This window comes from Ranitomeya variabilis, chromosome 2, assembly GCF_051348905.1.
Source record: "Ranitomeya variabilis isolate aRanVar5 chromosome 2, aRanVar5.hap1, whole genome shotgun sequence".
NCBI classification, from domain to species: domain Eukaryota; kingdom Metazoa; phylum Chordata; class Amphibia; order Anura; family Dendrobatidae; genus Ranitomeya; species Ranitomeya variabilis.
The window spans coordinates 384,508,275-384,525,396 of record NC_135233.1 but is presented as its reverse complement, the minus strand read 5'-3'; the positions used below and the strand labels follow the sequence as shown (position 1 = coordinate 384,525,396).

The following is a 17,122-nucleotide window of genomic DNA, read 5'->3' as shown; positions in this document are numbered from 1 at the left end:
CAAACACAGCTCTGCCATACCTGACCATCTCACTGACAAACACAGCTCTGCTATACCTGATCATCTCACTGACAAACACAGCTCTGCTATACCTGACCATCTCACTGACAAACACAGCACTGCTATACCTGATCTTCTCACCAATAAACACAGCTCTCCTATACCTGACCATCTCATGACAAACACAGCTCTGCTATACCTGACCATCTCACTGACAAACACAGCTCTGCTTTATATGACCATCTCACTGACAAACACAGCTCTCCTATACCTGATCATCTCACTGACAAACACAGCTCTGCTATACCTGATCATCTGACTGACAAACATAGCTCTGCTATTCCTGACCATCTCACCGACCAATGCAGAATTACTATACCTGACTATCTCACTGACAAACACAGCTCTCCTATACCTGACCATCTCACTGACAAACACAGCTCTTCTTTACCTGACCATCTCACTGACAAACACAGCTCTGCTATACCTGATCATCTCACCGACAAACACAGCTCTGCTATACCTGACCATCTCACTGACAAACACAGCTCTCCTATACCTGACCATCTCACTGACAAACACAGCTCTGCTATACCTGATCATCTCACTGACAAACACAGCTCTGCTACACCTGACCATCTCACTGACAAACACAGCTCTGCTATATATGTCCATCTCATGACAAACACAGCTCTGCTATACCTGACCATCTCACCGACAAACACAGCTCTCCTATACCTGATCATCTCACTGACAAACACAGCTCTGCTATACCTGACCATCTCACTGACAAACACAGCTCTGCTATACCTGACCATCTCACTGACAAACACAGCACTGCTATACCTGACCATCTCACTGACAAACACAGCACTGCTATATCTGACCATCTCACTGACAAACACAGCTCTGCTATACCTGACCATCTCACTGACAAACACAGCACTGCTATACCTGACCATCTCACTGACAAACACAGCTCTGCTATACCTGACCATCTCACTGACAAACACAGCTCTGCTATACCTGACCATCTCACTGACAAACACAGCACTGCTATACCTGACCATCTCACTGACAAACACAGCACTGCTATACCTGACCATCTCACTGACAAACACAGCTCTGCTATACCTGACCATCTCACTGACAAACACAGCTCTGCTATACCTGACCATCTCACTGACAAACACAGCTCTGCTATACCTGACCATCTCACTGACAAACACAGCTCTGCTATACCTGATCATCTCACTGACAAACACAGCTCTGCTATACCTGATCATCTGACTGACAAACATAGCTCTGCTATTCCTGACCATCTCACCGACCAATGCAGAATTACTATACCTGACCATCTCACTGACAAACACAGCTCTCCTATACCTGACCATCTCACTGACAAACACAGCTCTTCTTTACCTGACCATCTCACTGACAAACACAGCTCTGCTATACCTGATCATCTCACCGACAAACACAGCTCTGCTATACCTGACCATCTCACTGACAAACACAGCTCTCCTATACCTGACCATCTCACTGACAAACACAGCTCTGCTATACCTGATCATCTCACTGACAAACACAGCTCTGCTACACCTGACCATCTCACTGACAAACACAGCTCTGCTATATATGTCCATCTCATGACAAACACAGCTCTGCTATACCTGACCATCTCACCGACAAACACAGCTCTCCTATACCTGATCATCTCACTGACAAACACAGCTCTGCTATACCTGACCATCTCACTGACAAACACAGCTCTGCTATACCTGACCATCTCACTGACAAACACAGCACTGCTATACCTGACCATCTCACTGACAAACACAGCTCTGCTATATCTGACCATCTCACTGACAAACACAGCTCTGCTATACCTGACCATCTCACTGACAAACACAGCACTGCTATACCTGACCATCTCACTGACAAACACAGCTCTGCTATACCTGACCATCTCACTGACAAACACAGCTCTGCTATACCTGACCATCTCACTGACAAACACAGCACTGCTATACCTGAGCATCTCACTGACAAACACAGCACTGCTATACCTGACCATCTCACTGACAAACACAGCTCTGCTATACCTGACCATCTCACTGACAAACACAGCTCTGCTATACCTGACCATCTCACTGACAAACACAGCTCTGCTATACCTGACCATCTCACTGACAAACACAGCTCTGCTATACCTGACCATCTCACTGACAAACACAGCACTGCTATACCTGACCATCTCACTGACAAACACAGCACTGCTATACCTGAGCATCTCACTGACAAACACAGCTCTGCTATACCTGACCATCTCACTGACAAACACAGCACTGCTATACCTAACCATCTCACTGACAAACACAGCTCTGCTATACCTGACCATCTCACTGACAAACACAGCTCTGCTATACCTGACCATCTCACTGACAAACACAGCACTGCTATACCTGACCATCTCACTGACAAACACAGCACTGCTATACCTGACCATCTCACTGACAAACACAGCTCTGCTATACCTGACCATCTCACTGACAAACACAGCTCTGCTATACCTGACCATCTCACTGACAAACACAGCTCTGCTATACCTGATCATCTCACCGACAAGCACAGCCCTGCTACATCTGAACATAGAACAATTACTGAACATACTATCATTGGGACCGACATGTAAATATAATCTGTGACCTTTGTCATTACGAGAAGCGGCTGAGATACGTTTGGCCACATAGCAGAGCTGAGTGTGTCATATGGTAACAATGTGATACTCTTCCATGGCACGGCAGGAAAACGAAGTCACTGCCACTCAGAAGACATTGTGGAGCAGTTCTAGCTCTGCTACATCTGCACATGTAATGTCAGCCTGCAGCGTACCTGAATACGTGAGCGTCGTCTGCGCAGAAGCTCCAGTGTCTGTGATTTCCTCGGAGAGTGAAATGTCGCTGTCAGGCGGGCGAGATAAGTCGTTATCTCATAATAACCATAAAACTGGTTATGGATCCGGCTCAGGGAACAGCTGCACAGCCACTTAACCCTTTGCGGACCTGGCATTAGCCTTTTTTTTCTCCTGTTTAGTCTTTTTCCTTCCCTCTTCCAGGAGCCGTAACTTATATTCCCCCAATACCCCAATATTTCCCCAAGTTTTTTGAGTTGCACTTTTGAATGTCGTCGTTCATTTGACCAAATAATGAAGTGAAAATTGGAAAAAATTGCTAAAATGGTTAAAAAAATATCTCAATGCGGCCATTGTTTTGGGGGTCTTGTGTTTACATCGTTCATTGTGCAGTATAAACGAGCTGGAAATGTGATTCCCCAGGTCAGTACGATTACGGCGATATCAAACATATAACATATAGGGGGTTTTTCAAAAAATATTTTTGTGGTTAGAACAATGTAGATCCTGGTAAAGAAACAAATGTCATGATATTCCGAGACGTGTCTGTTGTTTTTTCGGTTTTTATTTTTTGCATCCCTGGATCTGTGTCAGGACTTGTGTGTTTTTTGCTCGCTGAGTTGTAGTTGTCATTGATTTCATTTTGCAGCTACAGAGCGACATTTTGACCACATTTTATTGCATTTTTTCAGTGGGGCGACAGAAAAAAATGGTGATTCTGGAATTTTGTTTTTTTAGGTGGATTAAATAATTCTATATTTTGATAGATTGGAATTTTTCGGACACAACAGTATCACATTTTTTCTTTATTTTTTTAAATTTATTTTTTAAATGTGAAAGGAGGGCTGATTTACACATTTTCTCCCCTAATATGGGGCAATTAGCATCCCCTTCATGGGGTTTTGCCTACCTCTGGGTCAACGTGTTAGGCTATAGGTTGTACTTGATGGACTTATGTCTTCTTGCATTCCTCAAACTATGAAGCGATAAGCCTTAGAGATCTATGGATCCATAATAGAAAACCATAGAAGTCTATATATCCAGAATACAGAAGTCGTAGAACACCTTAGATCTATAATATATTGACCATAGAAATCTATGGATCCATACTGAGCCGGGACAAGGTAATTTTTTCTCCTACAGATGAGGCAAGTGGTGCCTTATCCCCTGCACTCACACACAGCTAACATGCTGCATTATTTGCTCCTTGCACATCATTTGTTTGTGTTCCGTCTAACCTTTGGCATTTAATTTACAATATCGAGGATCCCAATTCATCTCATCTAAAAATGAATACAGACCACATGAATACATACCACATCATATACACACTAAATGAATACAAGTACACACTGAGTTCACTGTATGTAATAATAAGGGTGGACACTATGTAACAGGAAAAGATGACACTGTATATAATAAGGTAGGAAACTGTATGTAATAGGAAAAATAACACTGTATATAATAAGGGAGGACAGTGTATGTAATAAGAAAAGATTACACTGTATAATATAATAGGGGAGGACACGGTATGCAATAGGAAAAGATAACACTGTATAAAATAATTGAGGACATTGTATGTGATAAGAAAAGATGACACTAAATAATAAGAGAAGACACTGTATGTAATAGAAACAGATAACACTATATAATAAGGAAAGAGACTGTATGTAATAAGAAAAGATGACACTATATAATAATAAGGGAGAACATTGTAAATAAAAAGTGACAAAAATGAATACAATGTAATAAAATGCAATATAAAGGATGCAATATAATAGAGGATGATGCGGTATACAGGTACTTCTCGCAAAATGAGAATATAAAAAAAAATAATTGATTTCAGCTCTTCAATACAAAAATTGAATCTCATATATTCTATAGAGTCATTACAAACAGAGCAATCTATTTCAAGTGTTTATTTCTGTTAATGTTGATGATTATGGCTTACAGCCAATGAAAACCCAAAAGTCATTATTATTGGAATAATTAACAAAAAACACCCACAAAGGCTTCCTTAGAGTTTATAAAGCTCCCTTAGTCTGTTTAAGTAGCTCCACAATCATGGGGAAGACTGCTGACCTGACAGATGTCCAGAAGGCGGTCACTGACACACTCCACAAGGAAAGTAAATTTTGCATTTCATTTGGAAATCAAGGTCCCAGAGTCTGGAGGAAGAGTGGAAAGGCCACAATCCAAGCTGCTGAGGTCTAGTGTGAAGTGCCCACAATCATGAATGGTTTGGGGAGCCATGTCATCTGCTGGTGTAGGTCCACTGTGTTTTATTAAGACCAAAGTCAGTGCAGCCGTCTACCAGGACATTTTAGAGCACTTCATGCTTCTCTCTGCCGATAAGCTTTTTGTAGATGGAAATGTCATTCTCGAGAAGGACTTGGCACCTGTCCACACTGCCAAAAGTACCAATACCTGGTTTACAAACAACAGTATCACTGTGCTTGATTGGCAGCAAACTCGCCTGACCTTAACCCCATAGAGAATCTATGGAGTATTGCCAAGAGGAAGATGAGAGACACCAGACCCAACAATGCAGAGGAGCTGAAGGCTGCTATCAAAGCAACTTGGGCTTCCATAACCCCTCAGCAGTGCCACAGACTGATCGCCTCCATGCCACGCCGCATTGATGCAGTAATTGATGCCAAAGGAACCCCGACCAAGAACTGAGTGCATTTACTGAACATACATTTCAGTAGGCCAACATTTCAGATTTTAAAATCATTTTTCAAGCTGGTGTTATAAAGTATTCTAATTTACTGAGATAATGACTTTTGGGTTTTCATTGGCTGTAAGCCATAATAATCAACAATAACAGAAATAAACACGTGAAATAGATCACTCTGTGTGTAATTACTCTATAGAATATATGAGTTTCACTTTTTGTACTGAAGAAATAAAATAAATTAACTTTTTGATGATATTCTAATTTTGTGAGAAGAACCTGTATAATAATAGAGGACACTGTATATAAATAAAGACAATGCAAATAATATAATAAAATGTAAGGAAGGACACTGTATGTAATAAGGGGTGAGCGGGGGGAATACATCTGAATTGGGCTTCCAACACATATCTTGCTCGACCTTGTATAGATATCTGCCATATAACATTGGATCATGGGAAATTACACCTCCCAGTATAACCCCTTACCTACAATGATAAGGCTATGCTGGCATTTGTTTTTTCACAAACATGAAGAATAAACCTTTACAATCAGCATTTTTCAGGAGACGTCTCTTTCTTTTCTTCTCTATTTACTCCTGACTTCTGGCCATGATTTGTCTCTGCACTTCCTGTTAGCTAAGGTGCCCCTACCACAATACAGCGACCATAGAAGTCTACGGATCCACAATACATTGACCATACAAATTAATGACCATAGATTCTCTATTCAAAAGTTTACTTCTGGGTACAGACTTTTATAGCTTTGCCCCTTCCAATTAATAAATGATCTTACTCTTTCTTGGCAGAATATGTCAGGGGAAAAAGGGAACTCATTGGATTTAGACCTTGCCAATCCTTGTTTATGCAGGGGATACGCTGCAACCTGGCAGGTTTGATAGCAGCAGTTTCCCTTTATTCATTAGATAAACATGCAATCTTCGGCAAAGTCAGTATACATGTTTATAAGGGAGTAGACAAGAAAAACTGTCAATTGAGCATATCTTTATTGTTTATGCAGAAATTGAAAAAAAAAGACTAATGACTGAGCTTACAGCTTGCAAGTTTATGGTGGAACTGGAATGAATAATCGCACGTCAAGTACAACTTGTATGTTTATATTCATGTCGGAAAGAATAGCTGTAGTTTCTATTCTCCTTACATGAGTATTGGTGAATCAAGAAAGATAGCCGTCGACCAAAACCAGCTGGGGAGTTGGAAAGACATGCTGTCAGCTGAGCCCAGGTTGCATGTTTATGGGGAATCATAAGGAAGCTGTGGGCTACATAAGCATTTGGAAGACAGCTTACTTGTACGGCGGTGGCCAGGTATAAGGAATGTCCTCTTAGCTTGAGACATGAAACGTTGAAATGGGAAAACAGAATTTTACTCAAAATAATCACCTCCATGTTCCATATTCACATCACTAAGGGTATCAACCTCCCCAAGTTATGACACAAAGTCCAAGCTCATATTTTGCTGATCACTTCTTGAACCCACTGGCAAGTAACCGAACAAGTCCATTGCTTCCTTGCAGTATTCCTCAATCTCCTTCACATAGTTGAAGTCCATAGTCTTCCTCCGCTGATGAACAACATTTGAAGACTTTCTAGAAAATGTCATGAATGCTTTATTTTCCCTAACATTGATGTGAATGATGTTATATACCCATTACTCCAGATGTGGTGTCCATCAAACTCAGATTTTTATTTGTATTCGTGATAGGTTCTCTTGACAAGTCCTCATGACGAATGAGCAGATATCTTCTCTTTAGCTAATCTCAGGCTGTGTTGACCATTTTGCTTATGTTTGCCTGTGCTTTGTAGATTGTGGCCATGACCGGATCTTTTGTGGCTTTGTCATGTTCCTTAAACACAATGGGATTACCAACACTGAGTTCACAATTTCTCCTCGATTATGCTATCACCTTGGGGTCGCTAACAAGGTGGATTGTCTGAAGATCAAGGGCAAAGTCTCAAAAAAACTGGAAGGAGAACAGAATAGTCTTAAGGTACCGTCACATTAAGCGACGCTGCAGCGATATCGACAACGATGCCGATCGCTGCAGCGTCGCTGTGTGGTCGCTTGAGAGCTGTCACACAGACAGCTCTCCAGCGACCAACGATGCCGAAGTCCCCGGGTAACCAGGGTAAACATCGGGTTACTAAGCGCAGGGCCGCGCTTAGTAACCCGATGTTTACCCTGGTTACCAGTGTAAATGTAAAAAAAAAACAGTATATACTCACCTTCTGATGTCCGTCAGGTCCCTGGCCGTCTGCTTCCTGCACTGACTGTGAGCTCCGGCCGTCCGTAAAGTAAAAGCAGAGCACAGCGGTGACGTCACCGCTGTGCTGTGCTTTACGGCCGGCCGGCGCTCACAGTCAGTGCGGGAAGCAGACGGCCAGGGACCTGACGGACATCATAAGGTGAGTATGTACTTTTTTTTTTTACATTTACAATGGTAACCAGGGTAAATATCGGGTTACTAAGCGCGTCCCTGCGCTTAGTAACCCGATATTTACCCTGGTTACCATTGTAAAACATTGCTGGCATCGTTGCTTTTGCTGTCAAACACGACGATACACGCCGATCTGACGACCAAATAAAGTTCTGGACTTTCAGCAACGACCAGCGATATCACAGCAGGATCCAGATCGCTGCTGCGTGTCAAACACAACGATATCGCTATCCAGGACGCTGCAACATCACGGATCGCTATCGTTATCGTTGCAAAGTCGTTTAGTGTGAAGGGACCTTTAGATTCGTACTGTTTTCATGACCCTATGGCTGTAGGTGCCATATGCCTTTCACATTTCATCAAAGGTGGATTTCTTACACTGTTGGAAACATTTTGACCGATTATAGCCATCAGGCGGTAGAGGAAGTGAGCATGATGGTAGTGAACACAAAGCTCGACTTTCTGAGGAGAAGGATATGCTGGAAATGTGCTGGTGATCACCGCTGACATAATGTTGTAGTGGGGTAACATCACAGTTGAAAAGCAAATGAATGAGGTCTCTGACTGTGTAGTGAAGAAGTTTGGCACCTTCTTTTCTAAATCTCATCTGAATGTCCTGGTTCAAAGAGATAAAAAACCATCAGGGTGGTGATTGAAGATCTGCCCGATGAAAGAAGAGCCAGAACGCCAAGAAGATAGAATGAGAACATGGACGGGTACTTTCTTTGTTTCATTGGACTTTGGTAACTTAAGATCGGACTGACTTTACAAAGCTGGTATGAAAGGAAAATTATGTATAAAAGTGCACAGAAGTAGAAGACCGAAATGATGGACATGGTGCAGTTCAACCTAAGAGCAGACATTGTAGAGGTCAATTAGAAGTGAGAGAGAGGAAACATAAAGGGTTTCCACATTTCATACAAATGTAAATGCAAAAGAAACAAAAAACAGTAGAAATATATATACAGTGCCTTGTGAAAGTATTCTGCTCCCTGGAGCTTTTCAACCTTTTCTCACATATCATGCTTCAAACATAAAGATACCAAATGTAAATTTTTGGTGAAGAATCAACAACAACTGGAACACAATTGTGAAGTTGAATGAAATTTATTGGTTATTTTAAATTTTTGTAGAAATTAAAAAACTGAAAAGTGGGGCGTGCAATATCATTCAGCCCCTTTACTTTCAGTGCAGCAAACTCACTCCAGAAGTTCATTGTGGATCTCTGAATGATCCAATGTTGTCCTAAATGCCTAATGATGATAAATATAATCCACCTGTGTTTAATCAAGTCTCCGTATACATGCACCTGCTCTGTGATAGTCTCAGGGTTCTGTTTGAAGCACAGAGAGCATCATGAAGACCAAGGAACACAAAAAGGCAGGTCCACTGTTGTGGAGAAGTTTAAAGATTTGGATACAAAATGATTTCCAAAACTTTAAACATCCTGAGGAGCACTGTGCAAGCGATCATATTGAAATGGAAGGAGTATCATACCACTGCAAATCTACCAAGACCCGGCCATCCCTCTAAACTTTCATCTGAAACAAGGAGAACACTAATCAGAGATGCAGCCAAGAGGCCCATGATCACTCTGGATGAACTGCAGAGATCTACAGCTGAGGTGGGACAGTCTGTCCATAAGACAACAATCAGTCCTACATTGCACAAATCTGGCCTTTATGGAAGAGTGGCAAGAAGAAAGCCATTTCTCAAGATATCCATAAAAAGTGTTGTTTAAAGTTTGCAACAAGCCACCTGGGAGACACACCAAACATGTGGAAGAAGATGCTCTGTTCAGAAGAAACCAAAATTGAATTTTTTGGCAACAATGCTAAACGATATGTTTGGCGTAAAGGCAGCACACCATCCCCACTGTCAAACATGGTGGTGATAATATCATGGTTTGGGCCTGCTTTTCTTTAGCAGGGACAGGAAAGATGGTTAAAATTGATGGGAAGATGGATGGAGCCAAATACAAGACTATTCTTGAAGAAAACCTGTTGGAGTCTTCAAAAGACCTGAGACTGGGACGGAGATTTGTCTTCCAACAAGACAATGATCCCAAACATAAAGCAAAATCTACAATGGAATGGTTCACAAATAAACATATCCTGGTGTTAGAATGGCCAAGTCAAAGTCCAGACCTCAATCCAATCGAGAATCTGTGGAAAGAGCTGAAAACTGCTGTTCACAAACGATCTCCATCAAACCTCACTGAGCTCAAGCTGTTTGCCAAGGAAGAATGGGCAAGAATTTGTCTCTCGATGTACAAAACTGATAGAGACATACCCCAAGCGACTTGCAGCTGTAATCGCAGCAAAAGGTGGGCAGCAAAGTATTAAGGTAAAGGGGCCAAATAATTTTGCCGGCACCACTTTTCACCTATTTCCACAAAAATTTAAAATAACCAATAAATTTCGTTCAACTTCACAATTGTGTTCCACTTGTTTTTGATTCTTCACCAAAAATTTACATTTGGTATCTTTATGTTTGAAGCATGATATGTGGGAAAAGGTTGAAAAGTTCCAGGGAGCTGAATACTTTCGCAAGGCACTATAAGTCTTTGTTCACATCGGCATAGTTTTCGATATTATCGTGTTCCTATCAGCAAGTCTTGCTTTTGGAAACACAGAAATGTAATGGACAGCATTATTAACCAATAAGGACTGTCAAGTTGCATTGGGGCTTAAAAGTTTATCCATCAAGAAATGGAACACAAAAAACATCAACAGAGAACAAAGCATAGAAATTGTATAGCTAAAATGCCAACCATTCCTTCTAAGAGAGGACAGAGGACAGTAACTTCTTACCTTCTTTTCAAATCCGAGCCGATTGAGGAGACCAAGTGAAGATTCTTCAACGCGTCTTTCAATTCTCCATAATTTTTTTCCTTTAAAATTGGAAAAAAGGGTTACGTTACGTTGAAAACTGAAGCCCATAAATATGTCAGCAAAGCTCAATCATTTCCTAATTTAACACAGAAAACAATTAAAACAATTAAAACCAATTAACAAACAGAACAGATCGCTCTGGGAGGCTAAATCCAAATTTATGATCTACAAAAGCCAATTATTCTACCTCGTAAAGCCGAACCCTTCCTTCTGGAGAAGAACATGTTCATGGCTTGGTGTAGATGAGAACTAAATGAACGCTTAAAGAAAGCTCTTGAGATATTTAACTACCTGAAATACTTAGTTAAATGTTAGATATGTACCAATTAGTCTGCATGAAGTGCAACCTCAAGGTCTGATTAAAAGGCTTTCTTGATTAAGTGACACTTCTTAAACCGCACACATCTATTAACATAACGACGTCATGAAGATTGGTTGCCTTAATACACTCTGTGTATAGAGAGCGGCGGCTGTAACCGTGCCCCCAGCAGGAGAATGGAAAAAATTGATAAGTGATGACCCCAGCCATATAGCCCCATAAGAAACCATCTAATAAAAAGTTAAAAAAATTAATAACACATATGCAAACATAATTAAAAACAACCAACACTAAATGAGGTAAATCCCCTCACTATAAAAAGGATGCCCTTCTATTCAAAATTTAGAGGAAAGCTGCAAACCCCAAATTTTCATTGAGACCTTGTAGGCTCATAGCCCCCAATCGGAAAATCCGATTCATAATCCATATATATCTTTAAATTTTAAAGATATATATGGGTCTCTTCTTGCGGATAAAATAATTTAAGTCCGCTTTAGAATTGTATATTTACACAGTAGATGCCAGCAGTGAGGTCAGTGATGAGATTAGGGCTGTATGTCATTACATGGCTCACAAGCCTGTTCTTACCTTATAGGAGGGTGTGTTCTTTTTTTAACGTCATGCAAGGTAAAAAGTAAAGGCCCCAGCAAAGAATCTTTGCTAATGATCTACCATCCTACCTGTGCTCTTCATTCTTCTAATGACTTGAGGTTAGCATCCTCAATAATCAGAACCTCCCACTCCCGTGTCCAAGACTTTTCACGTGCTGCGCCAATTCTTTGGAATGCACTACCCAGGTCAATACGATTAATCCCCAATCCCCACAGTTTTAAATGTGTCCTAAAAGCGCATTTGTTCAGACTGGCCTACCGCCTCAAAGCATTAACCTAGCTATCCCTGTGTGGCCCATTCAACATTTTTACCATAATGAGGTTCCTCGCATCATGTTCTCATACACTTTATGCAGTCAATAGCCCTCTGTGTCTGTATTGTTACATACTTAGGCTGTTAACTGGTTCATGCAGCTTTACATGAACACCCGATCCTTACACTATGGCTGGTTCGAACAACGAAAGCAATTGTTACCATCCACCTCTCGTGTCTCCCCTTTTCCTCATAGATTGTAAGCTTGCGAGCAGGGCCCTCACTCCTCTTGGTATCTGTTTTGATCTGTGTTTATTGTTATGCTGTAATGTCTATTGTCTGTACAAGTCCCCTCTATAATGTAAAGTACTGCGGATTATGTTGGGGCTATAGAAATAAAATTATTATTATGTTAAGGTATTCGATGACTTTTTGAGATTATTGGGTCGTTCTGTTCTCCTTTATCTGCTCCGGTCATACTTTATGATTGACAATATGAAAGGTTGGTCTATGGTCTGTCCTCTGTTTGTGATACAAAACTTACACCAATGATAATGCCCTTAACAAAAAAGTCATGGTATATAGGTAAATAATGCCAGATTTGCATATTGATTGCATTTAGCTGAAAAACTCCATCACATAATTCAATAAAAAGGAGAAAAAAGAGTCATAATTCAATAAAACTTAACAAACTTTTATTTCACTAAATTAAAGCACAATTATTGAGATTGTCAGACTTATCACTGGTGAAACAGTGACGACATGGGCTAAACAATGCTATTTCTCAGAACAATAAATGTATTAGTCATGCAGAAAATGACATGTTATTAAGTTGCCCCTAGTAACATCTACAACCACATAAAAGATGCAAACAGTACAACTCTATATGTATATGCACACGTCCACCTTCCAGAGGGCCATGGACCGGATCCTCACACCCCATAAGAATTATGTTTCAGCATACCTGGACAATATCGTAATCTTCAGCACAGATTGGGGAAGTCCAGGCGGTGTTCCTCCGGGAAGGTGGGTTCTCTATAAATCCCAAAAAAAGTGCCATGGGGAAAGAGGATGCCAAATACCTTGGAAATGTAGTAGGTAGATACTAAATCAAACCCCAGACCAATAAAGTGAACGCAATCCAAAACTGGCAGAAACCACTCTCAAAAAAGCAAGAATCATGGTTTACTATAGTAGGTTCATTCCCAGCCTTATCATGGTGGCCGCATCCCTGACTGACCTCCTTAAGAGGACAAATTCAGTCAAGGCCAAATGAATATCAGAGGTGGAGACAGCCTTTTAAGAACTGAAAGTAGTTCTGTATAAGCAGCCGTTCCTGGTAGCCACCAACTTTAAAAAGGAATTTGTACTCCAAATGTGCACCTCAGAAGTCAGATTAGGAGCGGTCCTTTCTCAGGAGGTACACGGAGTGGAGTATCCTGCTCTCTACCTGAGGAGGAAACTGTCAGCATGCAAAAAAAATTATTCCATTGTGGAAAAGGAATGCTTAACCATAACCATGGGTGGTGGACACATTGCAATACTATCTCTTAAGATGAAAGTTTAAATTAGTGTCAGACCATGCCAAACTCAGGTGGATGAGGGAGAAAAAGGGAAAAAATGCTCATGTTACCCTCTGGTTTCTAGCCCTGCAGAATTTCCTCTTCCATGTGGAACATGGTAATACCAATGCCCTCTTGATAATTGCATGTCTAGTTGCAGAAGGCGCCATGCCCACGGCTTTAGACAGAGGAGGGAGGTATGTAAGGTGGTGTAGGAGACCTAGTGGATGGTAAATAAACTTGGAGTAATGTTTTATTACATCTGGTACTAAAAGGGGTTAATCAGCCATGACAGGTTGATTATGACCAGCTGAAGAGTTGGGAGAGATGGCTGCTCACCATGTCTCCTCCCCTGGGTGTGGTTTGCTTTGTAAAATGAGACCTGTTTATTTTACACAAGGCTGTGTGTATGGAGATGTGCAGATCTCCTGAATTAAGTGCCTTTGCTATAAGACTAAGGGTACCGTCACACAGTGGCATTTTTATCGCTACGACGGCACGATTCGTGACGTTCTAGCGATATAGTTACGATCTCGCAGTGTCTGACACGCAGCAGCGATCAGGGACCCTGCTGAGAATCGTACGTCGTAGCAGATCGTTTGAAACTTTCTTTCGTCGCTGGATCTCCCGCTGTCATCGCTGGATCGTTGTGTGTGACAGCGATCCAGCGATGCGTTCGCTTGTAACCGGGGTAAACATCGGGTTACTAAGCGCAGGGCCGTGGTTACCAGCGTAAAAGTAAAAAAAAACAAACCGTACATACTCCGTCAGGTCCCTTGCCGTCCGCTTCCTGCTCTGACTGTCTGCCGGCCGGAAAGTGAGAGCAGATCACAGCGGTGACGTCACCGCTGTGCTCTCACTGTACGGCCGGATCTCAGTCAGAGCAGGAAGCGGACGGCAAGGTACCTGACGGACATCAGATGGTGAGTATGTACGGTTTGTTTTTTTTTACTTTTACGCTGGTAACCACGGTAAACATCGGGTTACTAAGCACGGCCCTGCGCTTAGTAACCCGATGTTTACCCTGGTTACCAGCAACCTCGGCATCGTTGGTCGCTGGAGAGCGGTCTGTGTGACAGCTCCCCAGCGACCACACAACCACTTACCAACGATCACGGCCAGGTCGTATCGCTGGTCGTGATCGTTCGTAAATCGTTATGTGAGACGGTACCCTAAGAAGGGGAACACTAAGCCAGACGGGCTAACCTGCACTATTGTAAGGTACTGTGTGATTCACTTTTTGCCTGACAAAGGCTGTATTTAAGTTTTCCTGTGATGTGGTTTATGAGGACTGAAAGAAACCAGCCAGACATTAAATGGAAACGGTTCCTGTGATACATCCAAAGTGATTAGCATTGTCACTTTGTGTGTATATATATGTATATATATATTGCTCAAAAGAGTAAGGAGAATACTAAAATACCACTTCCTAGGTATCACTGAATGAAATATTCCAGTTGCAAATCTTTATTCATTACATTGTGGAATGCGCTGAGAACAATATAACGTAAAAATAATCAATGTAAATCAAAATTAATATCCCATGGAGGATATGGATTTGGAATGATTCTCAGAATCAAAGTGGAAAATGAAATTACAGTTTGATCCAGCTTCAGTGGAAATGCCTCAAGACAAGGAAATGATCAGTAGTGTGTGTGGTCTCCACGTGCCTGTATGACCACCCTACTATACAACGCCTGGGCATGTTCCTGATGAGGCAGTTGATTAAAGCATCAGTCAACTCCTGGACAGTCTGTGGTGCAGTGTGGTGTTAGTGCATGAAATGAGACATGATGTCCCAGATGTGCTCTATTAGATTCTGGTCTGCAGAACGGGCAGGCCAGTCCACAGCATCAGTACCTTCATCATGCAGGAAGTGCTGCCACACTTCACCCACACGAGGCCTAGCATTGTCATGCATTACAAGGATCCCAGAGCCCACTGCACCTGCATATGGTCTCACAATGGGTATGAGGATTTCATCCCGGTACCTATTGGCAGTCAGGGTCCCTGTGGCTAGCACATAGAGGGCTGTTCAAGAAATGCCTCCCCACACCATTACTGACCCATTGCAAAACCTGTCATTTATGCCTACTATTGGAACATCCCAGACGATACCTGCTATATCAAATCAGAGGTTATTTTAGTCCAGCAGGTCCACACAGGCTGATTATGGATGCTTATATACCCTTATACTGTATGTACACTATACTGGAGAAACCTAACCTCTGATTTGATATAGTGGGTATCTATTTACATGTCTGGGATGTTCCATTAGAAGGCAGAAATGTTAAAAACATTATCGCTATATGACCGGTTTTATTTCAATGTTATCTTTGTCAGCCTGTTCTTCTTGAACTAATAAACATTTTTTGTATGATACCTTCCTTTTTCTGTGGACCTTAACTTCATGTTCATTGTAGGAATTAATCATTAAGGAGTGTCCATTTTGGACTATTGAGTTTGGTCACTGTGTGCAGGCGTCTGGCCATGATAGAAATATTCTACGTACAATTTATCTAGTTTGGAAGATATTAATTATACTTTTCATTTGATGGTTGCCATGGGAGGAAAGCACTCGCCAAATTTAGTCATGTCCTATTGGAAAGAATGCTATTTATTTATGTTGATGCAATGCCTTGTTCTGGTATGGCAGATACGTAGATGACGTGCTCTGTTATGACCCCAATGGCAGAGGGTCTCATAAATAAATACCAAGTCTGCAAACACAAAAAAACAGCTCATAGGGCAGTGGTAACTGGGCTGACCGTATATCTAATCCTAGCACCACAAATAGCAGCAGCCGGGGAACGTGCCTACGTTGGTTCTAGACGTCTCGCGCCAGCCGGAAAACTAACTAACCCTAGAAGGGAAAAGATAGACCTTTCTTGCATTCAGAGGAAAGACCCCAAAAGTTGGATACAAGCCCCCAACAAATAATAACGGTGAGGTAAGAAGAAAAGACAAACGTAAGAATGAACTAGGTATTTAGCAAAGAGAGGCCCACTGACTAATAGCAGAATATAGTAAGATGACTTATACGGTCAGCAAAAACCCTATCAAAAATATCCACGCTGGATATTCAAGAACCCCCGAACCGTCTAACGGCCCGGGGGGAGAATACCAGCCCCCTAGAGCTTCCAGCAAAATCAGAAATCACATTTAGTACAAGCTGGACAAAAAATAAGAGCAATACAAATAACCAAAAAACAAGGAAGCAGGACTTAGCTTAATTTTGCAAGAACCAAGACCAGCAGACAGGAGCAAACAGAAAGAACTGATTACAATGATGCCAGGCACCAGACTGAGAATTCAGGAAGTTCATATAGCAACACCCCTGGACTAACGACCCAGGTGGTGCCAAACTGAGGAAAGAAAATCCCAGAGTCATATCACTAGTGACCACAAGAGGGAGCCAAAAAAGTCTAATTCACA

At 41.6% G+C, this 17,122-nt stretch overlaps 1 protein-coding gene and 1 pseudogene across 1 annotated transcript in view; both read right to left on the bottom strand.

The window, feature by feature from the left end:
• LOC143809493 (carbohydrate sulfotransferase 4-like) overlaps positions 1–2,947 on the bottom strand; it is a 63,332-nt gene extending 60,385 nt beyond the window's left edge. Inside the window, exon 1 of the mRNA XM_077292569.1 lies at positions 2,896–2,947. The gene's annotated coding sequence lies outside the window, so the exon portion shown is untranslated. The remainder of the gene's footprint in view (positions 1–2,895) is intronic.
• Positions 2,948–7,039: 4,092 nt separating this feature from the next.
• LOC143803807 (carbohydrate sulfotransferase 4-like) lies at positions 7,040–8,884 on the bottom strand (annotated as a pseudogene).
• Between the last annotated feature and the right edge of the window lie 8,238 nt (positions 8,885–17,122).